The sequence below is a fragment of the Delphinapterus leucas genome, chromosome 9, assembly GCF_059928025.1.
Source record: "Delphinapterus leucas isolate spDelLeu-1000000601 "Yukka" chromosome 9, BTC_Dleu_Yukka2, whole genome shotgun sequence".
Taxonomy (NCBI): domain Eukaryota; kingdom Metazoa; phylum Chordata; class Mammalia; order Artiodactyla; family Monodontidae; genus Delphinapterus; species Delphinapterus leucas.
In genome coordinates this window covers 26,038,146-26,053,345 of record NC_143137.1, presented here as the reverse complement: position 1 = coordinate 26,053,345, position 15,200 = coordinate 26,038,146, and the positions used below count along the sequence as shown (strand labels likewise).

General features: G+C 36.4%; 1 non-coding gene across 1 annotated transcript; it reads right to left on the bottom strand.

The window, feature by feature from the left end:
- Positions 1-14,780: 14,780 nt before the first annotated feature.
- LOC115801750 (U6 spliceosomal RNA) lies at positions 14,781-14,887 on the bottom strand. Its single transcript, XR_004022090.1, has one exon. It is a non-coding gene; the product is annotated as a U6 spliceosomal RNA (small nuclear RNA).
- Between the last annotated feature and the right edge of the window lie 313 nt (positions 14,888-15,200).

Sequence of the window (15,200 nt, the reverse complement as noted above, 5' to 3'; positions counted from 1 at the left end):
CCATCTTTTAGTATATTTTATTTTTTTAATAAAAATTGTATATATTTAAGGCATACAACATGATGATTTGATATACGTATATATAGTGAAATGATTACTACAGCCAAGCTAATTAACATATTACCTCTTTGATGAAGTTACCGTTTTTTGGTGTGATGAGAGCACCTGAAATTTACAAATTCGGGTAAATTTAAGCAAATTTCCAGTATTCAATACATTATTATTAACTTTAGTCATCATGCTATACATTAAATCTCTTCATCTTGTATAACTGCAACTTTGTACTCTTTAACCAACATCTCCCCCGGTAACCACAATTCTACTCTCTGCTTTTACATATTTCAGCAATCCAACTTCTGTGTATATACCCAAAGAAAATGAAATCAGTACCACAAAGAGATATTTGCATTCCCATGTTCATTGCAGCATTGCTCATGATAAACAACCTGAGTGTCCCTCAGTGAATGGATAAAGAAATTGTGACACACACACACACACGCACACACACACACAGAGGAATATTATTCAGCCTTAAAAAAAGGGAGATCCTCCCATTTGCAACAACATGGATGAACTTGGAGGGCATTATGCTAAGTGAAATAAGCCAGACACAAAGAAAAAAAAAAAACACATGATCTCATTTATATGTGGAATCTAATTCCATTGAATTAACATCATTTTTTCATAGAGGAAGTTTAAGCTACAACACCTGAATTACTAAATATTTAAAATCAGCGTTGCCTGAATGATTGTTTTCATTGGAAGTAATGCAATCAGAGAAAGTAATCAATAACCAGTATCTCAGGAGATTGTAAAATTGCAGGTTTTTACAGTGACGATTAAATTGTTATCTAACGATAAAGCTTAAATGGAAAATTTTGCTTTGATGTCATTCATGGTGATTAACATACAAAACATAAAGATCTCTTTGTATAATTGATTATATAAGAATGTTGAGATTGACATTTTTTCATGCAAACTGGTATATTCAAGTACGAAATATCTGAACATTTAAAAAAAAATTAACCAACATGTTAATTTATGTGCTCAAACTCTCACTTGGCATTATCAGTTCAAACATATTTTTTATGAAGGAGAGTATAACTTCTGCAATGGAAGATTCAGTATTTGCCATTTTGATTATTCTGTAAGTTCCATTTATGTTAGTAGAGTATGATTTTGATGAAGTGATGAGGTGAGAATTCAAATAATTCACAGTGGGTTTTTTTCTCTCATTTAGTCAGATGGCTTATGTGAATGCCCTATAAACTCATCTCAGTGCACTTTTCTTGTCCTCTACTTGTCCTTACATAAGCAGTGACTATTAAAATGATAGGAGTCACAGGTAGAAAACAAATTTATGGTTACCAGGGGGAAAAGGGTGAGTGGATAAATTGGGAGATTGAGATTGACATATACACACTACTATGTGTAAAATAGATAACTAATAAGGACCTACTGTATAGCACAGGGAACTCTACTCAATACTCTGTAATGGCCTATAATGGGAAAGGAATCTAAAAAAGAGTGGATATAAGTATATGTATAACTGACTCACTTTGCTGTACACCCGAATCTAACACAACTTGGTAAATCAACTATACTCCAATAAAAATTTTAAAAAAAGAAAATGATAGGAACTTTAAAGACTTCAGAAGTTTCTTGGTTAATGTTTCCAGAGAAATAACAAAATTACATATATTGTATTTAAATAACAGGATTTATTTTAATAGTTTTATAAATGACCTTGAATAATGACATTGCATAAATGATTATACAATGACCCTTGTATAATCATTCAGGATCTGAATGAGGCACTTAATTTTTCAAAAAATGTTTGTTGCAGTTTGTGAGGAAAATTATAAATTACATATAAAACTGAAGCTATTTAATCTTTCTATATGTCAACTTCCATATAGGAAATTGATGTAAAGCTGTCTTTTTCCCATTTTGGTCATAGATTGGTATGAAAGGATCCAACTCTTAGAAAAATCATGTCATAAAAATTGTTCTTACCTTACATGTGAGTTATGTTCAAAAAGTTCTGTATAAGATATTTATTGAGAATTCCAGTTGTGTGTTGCCAGAGAAAGAGGAGTATTTATGGTAGCTGGTGAGCAAAGGTCTCGGAAGAGCTAACTAAAAGTTTTCCCTCAGACCATTAGTATTCACAGAGTTATTAATAGGTATTCCAAAGAAAAGTAGAATTTCAGGAGTAAATATATTGATTAATGTTGGAGTTGAATGAATTAAACAAGTTTTCTTGCTGTAGGATTCTTCACTGCCTTTAATGTTAATGTGCATTAATATGCATTGTAAGATACAACATATCATGTTTCTGAAATGTATTTTGCCATGAAACTTCTAATGCTTTTGAAAAGCTCATAGGACATTTAATTTTCTCTAAGGTAACAAATAGTGCTTATTAGGTCAACACTATTTGGACTACTTCATATGCATTCACTTTTTTAAAGTTATGTGTGGAATCTGAAAAAAAAGTGGAATTTGCTTGCTACTTCCAAATATGGATGTCTTTTTTAACATACAAACAATATTTTAAATAGATTGTCACTCAATGGACATGTCTTATATTTATCCTGCGGTTTTTTGAACCTCCTGGCATGTAACCATATCCCTTTTCAAAGTCCAGTTTGCAAAGTGCACAAAATGTTGTCTCATTTGGTCTTTACTGAAACTTTCTAAAGCATAAAGCTGAGGCCCAGAAAGATTCACAGCCTGCAGGATTGGAAGCCTGTAAAGGGAAGAGCTGAAATTTGAATTTGGGATCTGGTGGTTAGTGATAATAGATGCATCCAATGTCTGTGGAATGGTATATTATACTATTCCTTTGGAAGTTGTCTGCTGTTTTCAAGTCTTCCATATTTTTAATTTTTTTGTCTTCTATATTTTTCAGATCTGCTGTATTTTCTGCTTTCAAATCTTTCAAATTTTCCATTTTCCTTTCTCCTTTGCTCTCTAACTTGTTTAACCTTTATTCTCACTCTAAGAGTTGTCTTCCTTCCTCTTTTTCTCCATGACTCCTTATCATCCTAGACTTTCTACAGGAAATGAATATTAAAACATTTGATCCGTTCTCTAGTCACCAATAAACACTACTTATTGATCATTTTTTTCTTTCTCTCTTAATGGGTTTTGTGTTAAAAGCTACAAAGAAAAAGATAAAATTTAAAAGTCTCCTTCCTTTGGTTCTAGTATAGTTATCTCTTGGAATTAAATAAAAAATGATGAAAAAATTGACTAAAATGCAGAGAATTTTTTGAGTATGTAAATGTATGAAATGAAATTTTAAAAATCTATTTTTCAGAGAATATCCTAGACTGTACATACTAGTCATTTTATCAAAGTTGCTATATAGCATCCAAAATTAGTGTGTTGGAGCTTGCAGTGGAGAAAGTAGGAATTGCCTACTCTGCTCTTGTATCCCAGGACACCTTCCTCCAGACATACAGTACAGCATGGATGCAGTGAAAGAGTAAAGGTAGTCAAGCAAGGGGTTGAATGGGATGGGTGCCATAGTTGAGAGGCTGGGGAGTTGGGAGGAGTAGAAGAGCCCAGCCTATAACAGTGGTGAGGGCATCCTGGTGATGGAGAAGGGGGCAAGGATAGAAGTAAGGAACATCATATGATGTGCTTTGAAAGATAAAAATAATATTTATAGAAAGCATATGAGAAGTTATTTTCTGTAATTATCTGTAGAGAGATTATTTTCTGGGATTATCTGTAAAGATATTAAAAATAGAAGTGAAAATATGGTATTTAGAATTGGTCATACCTGAATTCAAGTCCCACATCTGCCACTTACCAATGATATAACTTGAACAAAACTTTTTTAACTCATACAAACCTCAGTTTACTCATCTGGAAAATGGGGGGGTGTGAGATAAACTCTCATAGGTCTTAATTTGTCAGTTAAAAGTTCTACTTCTTTTAAAGTGCTTGGCACTAAAAGTTCTCAATAAATGCTAGCTAAAAGTATTGGTATCAGGGAGGCTGTACGTGTAAATCTGGGACTCCCTGAATATGTGCTTTAAGTTTTTCAGACCCATTTGCAATTGTAAAATCAACTCTTTCCTTCTGGCGGAAATGCTTAGTTTATCAAGTAACTTTATAATAATTTCCCCTCCTGCTGTAAAAGTGCAGCTTTAGTAAATAATGACCCAAGAACAATGCCAGGAAATGTACTAAATTTTCCAAACGGATTTCTTTGATTCAGTCAGTAACTATTAATTAGAATATGTAAATAACTTCTAAAACTCCAATTTCTTTTTTTAAATTAATTTTTATTGGAGTATAGTTGATTTACAATGTTGTGTTAGTTTCGGGTGTTCAACAGAGTCAGTTATACATATATCCACTCTTTTTTAGATTCTTTTCCCATAGAGGTCATTACAGAGTATTGAGTAGAGTTCCCTGTACTATACAGTAGGTCCTTATTAGTTATCTATTTTATACACATATAGTGTGTATATGTCAATCCCATTCTCACAATTTACCCCCCCTTCCCCCTTGGTAACCATAAGTTTGTTTTCTATATCTGCGAGTCTATTTCTGTTTTGTAAATAATTTCATTTGTACCATTTTTTAGATTCCACATATAAGTGATATCATATAATATTTGTCTTTCTCTGACTTCACTCAGTATGACAGTCTCTAAGTCCATCCATGTCACTGCAAATGGCATTATTTTGTTCTTTTTTTTTTAATGAAATTGGATACTGTACTATTTTAAGTTTGTATTTTTTAGAAACAGTTGTTCCCAAACACTGATCAGTTTGACTGCTTTCATCAAAATCAAATAGGTGAATTCAGGCATAAACCTATGTAATTAAAAAAAATGCAATATAAGATTTTTTTTTGTCAAAAAGATATTGTGGCCCACTGTAAAATATCTAAATGATGTGTTATCTTGTAACCATTAGTAAATTGTTGATCTAACATTGATATGCCAATAATGTGCTATTCTTCTACCTTTGTTAGCTTTTATCACAAATAACATTTAGAAGGAAATAATAGGAATCCAGTTAGAATTGTTAAACAAGGTTAATATTTTTTGAGTATCTACTGTGTTTCTGGCAGTGTGTTAGTTTCTTTATATGTGTGATGCATTGAGTATATGATATTATTCGTATTATTTTATTCAGATGGCAAGAATAGATTTGGAAAGCTAATTAACACACTCAGAGTCAGAGAGCTGTAAGTATGGCAAGTCATGGAGCTAGAAGTTCAACCCAGTCTGTCTTATTCCAAAATCTATTTTTCTAACTGCTATACCTTGCTGCCTTTTTTTATCATTGTTCAAAACTAAGCTTTCTTACACATTGAAATTTTCAGTTTGCTGTGTTATGAATACCTCACAATCCAATTCCTGCCACATAATGTCAATACAAAAATCAGATGATCGGCTGATAATAGTAATAGTAGCTAATATTTACTGAGTAATTAATAGTCTGTATTATGTGTTTCAATATGCAGTCTTTAATATTTATAACTACCACGTGAAGAAGTAGTAATTGCTCTTACCCCCATTCTACAGATGAAGAAACTTAGCCTAAAGGAGGTAAATATGTTTTATATAACGAGCAACTAGTAGAGTTGTGATTCAAATCCAGGTGTGTCTGATTCTGAAGCTCTTTACCACTTTACTGTTTTGCCCTTTGTTATCATGAAGCTATATATTGTTTAGTAATTCTTATGATGAGAAAAACATATCCCAAGAACTGAGAGAGACATTTCCAGACCTGAAATTATCTAAATACCCTGACAAGTAATTGCTAGTAAACCAAAATTCCTCAAACCAAGATTTTATGGGCTTCATATTTATGCTCAACTCAAGATTCAGGTTAAGGTGACTTGAAAGTTTAAGATGCCCTGGGGTAGGTGGTGTGGCCCAATGATTTGGAGTTTTACTCATCTTTAAATATATGGGTACAAATTACATACAGCTATGTATCTCCTTACTCTTCAAGATAACTGAGCTATGATAGTTAGCTGAACAGCTGTGTCCTTCTTTGCTTTCCTGCCTTCAGATAAGCCGTTTTTTTATAATCCAGAATGTTCCTTGTCTTCTCCACTCACAAACCTTTTAATATAGTACTTGAAAGAGTCTAGCCCTAGTGGCTCTCTCTGAGAGTCAGCTTAGGGTAGTGGTCAAGAAAGGGAACCTGGAGCCAGACTGCCTGGGCTCAGATCTCCTTCTAGGTATGACTTTATTTAACTTCTTAACCTTTTTGTTCTTCAGTTTCCTCATGTGCGAAATTGGGATAACAATAATAATAATAAATTTCACAGAGGGTTGTTATAAGAATTAATTGAGTAATTTTTGAAAATATGTAGATTGATGTCTGGAATAAAGTAAGAGCTGCATAAGTACTTACCAAATAATTTTTTAAAAAATAAGGCTTTCACTGATAACCCTGATCAGTGTGCTCTCTTTGTCCCCTATTTCCTGATGCACTAGATTCAACTCCTAGGGCACTTACCACATTGCCTTTTCTAATAATTACTTATTTGTATACCATTTTACTTATACTAGATTTTAAGCTTCTTGCGAAGAGACAACTTCTTCCATTGCTTCAGGTTATTGTTCAATGAGACTCATGCATAAGTGAGCCAACGACTCTCTAGAGGCAGGTAAGTGACTTCCATTTCCTTCCGTCCAAGAGAACATTGCTGATGATTGCAACACCATTACATCATCTGTCACAATAAGATGGCAGTTCAGGGCTTCCCTGGTGGCGCAGTGGTTGAGAGTCCGCCTGCCGATGCAGGGGACACGGGTTCGTGCCCCGGTCCGGGAGGATCCCGCATGCCGCGGAGCGGCTGGGCCTGTGGGCCATGGCCGCTGAGCCTGCGCGTCCGGAGCCTGTGCTCCGCAGCGGGAGAGGCCGCAGCAGTGAGAGGCCCGCGTACCGCAAAAAAAAAAAAAAAAAGATGGCAGTTCACACTAGTGGAAATTGTTACCTTCTGCTGTGATCATTTGGTGCCTTCTGTGTATGTGGTAGGTGAAACAATGTTCTTACAAAGCTGTCCGTGTTCTAATCCCAGAACCTGTGGATATGTTACCTCACCTAGCAAAGGGACTCTGCAGATGTAATTATATTAAGGATTTTAAGATGGAGAGATTATTCTGGCTTTTTCAGGTGGGTCCATTGTAATCACAAGTGTCCTTTGAAGAAGGAGATAATGGAAGCAGAGGTCGTAGTGGTGCCATTGCTGGAGGGGAGGCTGTGAGCCAAGAGATGTGGACAGCTCTCTTGGTAAAGGAAAGGAATGGATTCTCCCTTAGCTCCTCCAAAAGAGCTGACACACTGCTGTCAAGACCTCTGGCCTCCAGAATTGTAGGTCAAATTACGTTATTTTTAGTTTGTGTTATTTTAAACCACTAAGTTTGTGGGTGCAGCAGCCATAGGAGACTAATCAAATCTACTTCCCGGAATGAAAGATAATGAAAATAAAAGATAAAAATAAAGGAAAGAACAAAAGAATGAAGGAACAAAGGATGCTTTACTACAAATTACACCTTTGTAGTTATTATGAGTAAGAACCAATAACTGAATAGACAATTAATCATCACAAATTATAGTGGGCAGAAAATAAAACATCCATTGTTGGGAACAAAATTTAAAACAAGTACATTAGTTTTAAATGTACTTGGAAGTTGGTCAGAGTTTTTATGAAAGTTCCTTTATCACGAGCAAGGCATTGTAAGAAGAAAAAAAACCCTGAATCAATACTGTAATTCAATTTAAAAATGGAAGAATCACAACCAAGTACAGAGTTTCTTTTTATAAACCCAATCTTAGAAATGATGAGTAAAAATTTTTAAACTTATTCTCTCCTAAGCTACAATATGTAGTTCTTTCCACCATGTTTCCCTTCCCTCACTCTTTCATTTCCACTCCCTGATTCTGCTTCCAACCAGAAGCAGTTGCATGTAGGGTAGTCATGAGGGGAGAGTAAACAAAAGGGCAATGGCAGAGATGATACTGTCAATCTCGTTTTAATAAAGAGTCTACAGAGGGGCTTCCCTGGTGGCGCGGTGGTTGGGAGTCCGCCTGCCGATGCAGGAGACGCGGGTTTGTGTCCCGGTCCGGTAGGATCCCACATGCCGCGGAGCGGCTGGGCTCGTGAGCCATGGCCACTGAGCCTGTGCGTCTGGAGCTTGTGCTCTGCAACGGGAGAGGCCACAACAGTGAGAGGCCCGCATACCGCAAAAAAAAAAAAAAAAAGAGTCTACAGAAATGCTGAACAGAAGCTTTAATAACATTTCTGGCAATAACCACCCCTGTTCCCCATGTATTTTGAATCAGATTTAATTTGAATTAAATAGAAATAAAAACTCTTTACCATTGCACCCTAATGACTGTAATTTTCTCTCAAGCTGTTACTTATACAGTATGCTGCACCTTGGAAAGAACATTCTTAATCCTTTTCTAATTGAGTCTCAAGGCTAATGTCTTTATTTAAAAAACTCACTTATTTTTGAAGGCTGAACTTTAATACTGTGAATTAATATGACATATAAGCCCTTCTGGATTTTCCACAAGAAGAGAAATTTCTAACTTAGATGTCTTCCTTTAGTTACAATAATTCTAGCCAGTCTAATGATACCACCCAGTTTGTCCTTTTGAGGGCTGTAATACTCCTGTCAGCAGCTCCGTTGGAGCATTTAACTCACCAGATATCTGTAACCCTGATTGCCAGAGCCAAAAATGTCTCCAGTATGACTTCAAGTAGTTCAACTCTCTGGTGCCAGATGGTATGCAAAAAGAACCCTTCTCACAGATACAGATGTCACCGTGTGCAGAGCTTGTGCGAGTATCTATATCTACTCCTGCTGGGAATATAATTTGGTAGAAAAACTCTTTGGCCGACCTGCCTATGATCTGTAGACTATAGACTCATTCCCAGATGACAGCTTTAATATGTACTTTCCTATTAATCAAAAATGAAAAAGAACCAAAATTCAATATTAGGGATGAACATATATTTTTGAAGCTGGATCAAAGGAGAGACTTAATAAAAAATTTAGAAAGATTACTAAAAAGGAATATCACCGAATGAGAGATCTAATTCGCCACCTCCTCCTTCCCTCATTGTAAATGCTGCCAAGGAGAATACCAAACTGTTTACAGCTAATGGAGTGAGGGAACTTGTTTGCATCCATGCATCAGTTCCTTGATGTAAAGGAAGGCAGTAATGAATAGAAGGAATATCAGTGTTAAGAAAAGTATCTGAATTAGGTAAGAGTCAGTTTTCAGAATGAATAACTGAATCCAAACCCTATATCCAGAGTTTTCCATTGTTAATATCTGAGCAGTTTTTAAGGACTTTTCTTTGGTTCCAATTCTACCCCTTGGGGTGGGTAGAGTAGGATTATTTTTCTGTTTTTATGCAGTTTTAGATCATCCCATAACCTGACTTATTCACTTGATCATATATTCAAAGATTTGAAGAAAATTTTAGCCTATGACACTTCGGAAGATAAATCTGCTTTAAAATAAAATTATTTATAATTTTACAGCCCAATAAAAAATTTAAAAGTGTGATTTAAAAGTGTCCATACCACTATCCTTTTTATTAGAAAAACGTATAAAATCTGAAAGTATTTTATATACTCAAGTATAATCTTAGGAGTGAAATGTAAGGCTATGGAGAAGCAGGATATATATTTTCTCTGTTTTTTTCATTGCTGTAGTTGTGCTGGACTTCAGTCTTTAGCATGGACAAATAGAATGATATAGTTTTTTGCTTTTGCCATGTTATACAATTTGTAAGGTTTAACCAAATATTGTCAGGTAATTTAACCAGATTATTGGTATACCAACACAATATTTTTAGAAATCAGCCTAGAGAAAACCCGAAACTATACCCTAGAGCTCAGCCAATTGGTTGCTTTGTAGACATCTCTTTGTAGAACTGGTGTATTTGTTTGAATTTGAATTTGAGGTAGAGTATTTAATGTCTAGGAAATAATGAAAAACTATTTTTGCATGTAAACCCTAAATGTGGTGCTATTCTTATAAAGAAAATGTCTAAGAAGAATGAGCTCAATATCTTAAAAAATTTTATAAGCAAACCCACTGTTCTTTAAGAGTTTAAAATACTGCATCAGGGACTTCCCTGGTGGTCCAGTGGTTAAGACTTTGCCTTACAATGCAGGGGCTGCGAGTTTGATTCCTGGTCAGGGAGCTAAGATCCCACATGCCTCATGGCCAAAAAAACCAAAACATAAAACAGAAGCAATATTGTAACAATTCCAATAACGACTTTAAAAATGGCCCACATTAAAAAAAAAATCTTTAGAATACTGCATCAGTGACACAAATGAGCTACTAAATAAAGTGCATTTTTTAAACAACAGACCCGATTTAATAAAATAAGTCTCAATTAAGCAGGAGGTTAAAGGTTAAAATATTTAACTAAGGTGATTCTACTGATGGATGAGGTAGACAAACTGGGATTTAAGACTAGTTCCATCAGACTCATGGCAAATTATTTGATCTCATAGTTAAGGCTATGGGAATTCTTAACAGCCTTAATTTACTTACCTGCAAATTGTAGCTACCAGGAGGAATTGATAGATACCGGTGTAGTGTTTGCTTCATGGTAGGTCTCAGTGATTTTTAGATATGATAATGATGATGATGCTTAGTATCAATATTATAATATCTAATAACGCTACATCTATACCAAATTCTTTTGTCCATTTAACTTTAATAGACTACTCTTTCCATTTTGAAATGTTATCTTTTTAATGATCTTATAAAATCTTCACTGATTTTTTTATTCAACTTGTTGTAACCTTTTTTTTTTTTGCTTTTTCTGCCTATTTGCCACACGTTTTTCATGACGTGTGGAATCCCTATGATACGAGATGAATATCCAGTTACTACCTTTTTCATTAGGCCTTGGGCAACTCTGGCTGCAAATACTTATAAATTTATGTTACAATTTCACTTTCTACATCTTCTTACTTTTATTTTTCACTTCGGTGCCCTATATTTCAGTACAGTATAGTTTTAATGTGCTGTCTCTTTATTGTTCCTTGGTGAAAACTGAATTTTATTAAGCCCAGGCTCTAATTCTCATCAAGTTATCCTATAACTATGAGTTATATGCATGAGTCTATGAATATAAAAGAGAAAGTTCATTCTAATCTAAAGCATACAGATTGATCTTATTATCAACAATACATAATAGAGACTTATTATTCTTCAATTTGCCTAGTGTCTTGCACAGGGCCATCATCAATATAAACCAAGTTCAAGGCATAATGCTTGCTTTCAAGAAGTTGGAATAACTAGTTCAATTCTTTCACCCCAGTATTCCCTATCAGATTTACAGTGTTACTTATTTGAAAACACTACTGACATCACCATCAACAAAAATACTAGAATTTATTTTTGTAAAACAATGTGGGAAAACAATTTAAAAAACAAAAACAGAATTTTAATTTAAAAATTTAGTCAATATGATGTGTTTATTACATTCAGAGGGCTGAATATAAAGTTGCCATAAGTCTCTTTGGTCATCTGATTTTAAGGCAGTGATTTGTAGTAGATATTAGTGTGTATAGGAGTCCGAGCCCCCTTCTCCCACCCATCCTCTGCCATCTCAACAGAACTGTCATGTTCTGTTAGAAAACTGAGAAGAAGATCTCTGTTGTTTTTGCACCGTTAATTTATAATAATATAGAAGAGTATCTATTTCTCAATCTGTGTGCCTCTCCACCTTCTGTTTAAGTGCTATTGTATTAAAAATTGAGGCATATGGAGGAGGCTGTAGTAAATCAGTAGAGGTAATGTTTTCTGTGCCTCTTAAAATCATGTAATTATGATTCAAATCCTTCCCAGCTCATGTATAGTAAAGATAGGTTCTGTACGTCTATATTGGCATTTAAACAAATGAAAGTTTATGACTCTGCAGGTTGGAAAGAAGTTTCAACCAGTTAATGTAGACCTTGTGGGAAAAATCCCTTTTAAACACAATTATTGCTGGAAAACAGGATTTACACTTAAGCCATTTTTTCTGTTGCCTTAAGATAGTATGCAAAACACTTGAAAGGAGTGACGCTTTTAGTTTGACTATTTCATTATAATTATCGTTCTTAGTTTGCGGGACAGCACTGAAGATAAGGGGTCTTTGTAAAGTACAGTAAAAGTGGAGTCCTTCACTACATGTCATTTTTATTTTAGCATCTTGTTCTATATTTCCTCTCAGAGAGACAAGGATACTACATAAACAAAATTTATCAAAATCCTAAGATTGTGTGCTTATTGGAGGAAAGGAATGGCAGTGATGGTAAAAGATGAAGGGGAAAACATAAGCAAATAAATTCAAATAAGAGTAAAATTTTATAATGAAGATGGCATATCCTAAACTAAGGAATAAAATTTATTTAACTTCATGCTCCTGAAATTTAAATGAATAAGTATATATATGTGTGTGTATATATATGTAAGTGTATATATATATATATATATATATATATATATATATATATATGACATATATACCAGTATATAGGGGTCAAACCACCTTCACCATTGTGGGCAACCTCAAACATCATCACATAGGCATCTGATATACCAGGCTTCCCCCAAAACAGATTAGGGATACATGCATGCCATCAAATTGAAATGTAGGCATTTTTGCTTACTCAATGTGTTTATCTCATCGGTAGTTCACATAATTTTTCTAAAATGCTATTCAATTTAAGATGGGGTTTCAACTGCCAAAACCTGTCAATGAGGTATTTTAAACATTTGATGATATTCATAATATTTGGTTTCAAAAATTAAAAGCAAAACACCTATTTTGGTGATTTAACAGAGGTTCATAAGTTAGTGTGTCTACTTTTACCTATTATGTTGTTATATTTCCAGTGCAAAATTGATGTTTGAAATTTCAAGGTTGATGTCTTCAGGAATAGGTTATCCCTCAAACAATGAACATGATTTTTGAGAATGACCAAAGTAAAAGAAAAATGCCATAAATCCAGGAGTGTGTTCACAAAGGGAAGAAGTGCCTTCTCTATCTCTGAGTACTGGGCATTCACAGCAAGCCATGCATTGCAGGAGACTTTTGTTTGTTTGTTTTAAAATTTTACAGAAACTTTGGGAGGCTGGAAAGGTGGAGACAGGGAAGGTATATCTGCTTTGACGCTGAGCCTGGAGTATATAGAATTTGGTTTTACCTTTTCTGTGGTTACAGTGATGTTTTTCCTAAAGATAATTGTTTCCTCTCAGGGAGGGGCTTATGCCCACACTTAGAATGAATTAATGTGAGAATGCTTTCAGCAGCCATCACCTTGGAGAACTTCAAAGAGTGAAGGTCAGGTCTGAAATCAGCTGTCTGGTAGAAGTTAGGAAAAGAAATACATAACTTTCCCTGAGAATTTCCAGAAACGCTTGGATAGGACAACCTGCTTTCAAAAGAAAGAACGGGAAATCCCGCTGCAGCCGTTGCCATAACCACGATGCTGAAAGGAAAGAAGCAGAATCATCAGGGGCAGCCACGGCCACTGCAGCCCCCATCTCCAGAGGGGAAGAGACCCCAGACAGGATGGGGGGCTCACTGCTCTTCCCAGAGGCCCTCTAGGACCAAGGGGACCCATGATTGCACCAGTGGGGAGTCTCCTGTTTCCTCCTTAGGGTAGAGGCCCAATTCAAGGAGGCTTAGGTCCCTGGTCTGGCCCATATGGTCATGGTTGGTGGGGGAGTCAGTGCTGAACCTCCTTCCTGGACCAGGCCAAGGGGGTCCCTCCAGGGGAGGCCTTCACAAAGAACAGAGACACCCTTGAACACTCACAACTGGCCCCTTAACAAGAATGCCTGCTAACCCAAGGATGGACCCCAGGTTATGGAAGACAGATCCCACCACCCTCTCTGCCAACACTGCCAAAAAGGGCCACTGTTGATATGAAGACCTCTGTGCCTTCTGCCACCCAGGCATCAGTGGACCTCTGTGAGACTGTGCCTTCCCACCACCCTGGAAGGGGCCCTCTATGGCCAACAGCCATTTATTTCCCTGTGCCTTGTGATGGCTACTGTGCGGCTGTTCCACCCCCGACCTCAGTCACTGACACCCGCCCCCAGAGTTGTGTTTCATCACTGGTGCCCTTTCTTCTGATCCAGCCTCCAGAGCCTTGCCTCAGGACCCCGTCTTTGCTCCCTTCAGCTGCTTCCTGGATCTTCCTCTCTCTCACCAGAGTCACTTCCTGAAAGGCCACTCTCCCTGCTCTTGGACTCCGTAGTTTCTGCCTCAGTAGCACGATCCCCACCGCTGTGGTCTGTGATCGCTGTGTCTTGTGAGACTCTGCATCCCCCTCATAGCTTTTCTCAGCGTCCTTGGCATTTTGTGACTTCCTAACACTAGAGGAAATTTTTCTGTCAAAATGAGTGAGGCTCTTGGTACCTTCTAGACTTTCCCCACCTCCCGACACGTGAAACTTTCCACAACTTTCCCTGGCCTCTTCATCCTTCTCCTGGAGTCAGTTATTGTGGGTAGGACACAGCCGCTGAGATGTTTTATAAAGCCTCTGAGGGGCCTTCTGTAGTTCCTTTCCAGTCCATTTTAGTTAGACTATGTCACTGTGAGGCCATCAGCCCTTTTGTTTGAATTTTGTGCCTCTCCACCTGGCCTGCCTTTGGTGGAACCTGGATAGTACTGTCGCCCTCTTCCCACTCTCTGCCTCTGCATCCCTGGCGTTGGTTGTTTTCTGTGAAAACACCAGTGAACAGGTTCAGTATTTTTTCAAAAATACGGAACCCTTCACGAATTTGTGTGTCATCCTTGCGCAGGGACCACGCTAATCTTCTCTGTATCGTTCCAGTTTTAGTAAATGTGCTGCCGAAGCGAGCACCAGGTCCAGTTTTGAACTGACCCTGAGGAAATAGGTCAGGAGCTGTGTGGGGAAGAGGGAGGGATGAGAACCACTGGAGAACTAAGAATAATTTTTTTTTTCATTTTAACATTTTTTTATATTAGTAGTAAATGCAGTGGAAACAAAAAGAAAAAGAAAAAGAAAGGAAAAGAGGAAGGTAAGACAGAAGGAAGAAAGAAACGAGAGAGAAAAAAGACAAAAGATAACCCCAAATCGTACTTCCTGTGGTAAGGTATAACCAGGAAGCTTTATTTTAAACCCTGAAGAACTGTGGCACAGTTAAAACTGCAGG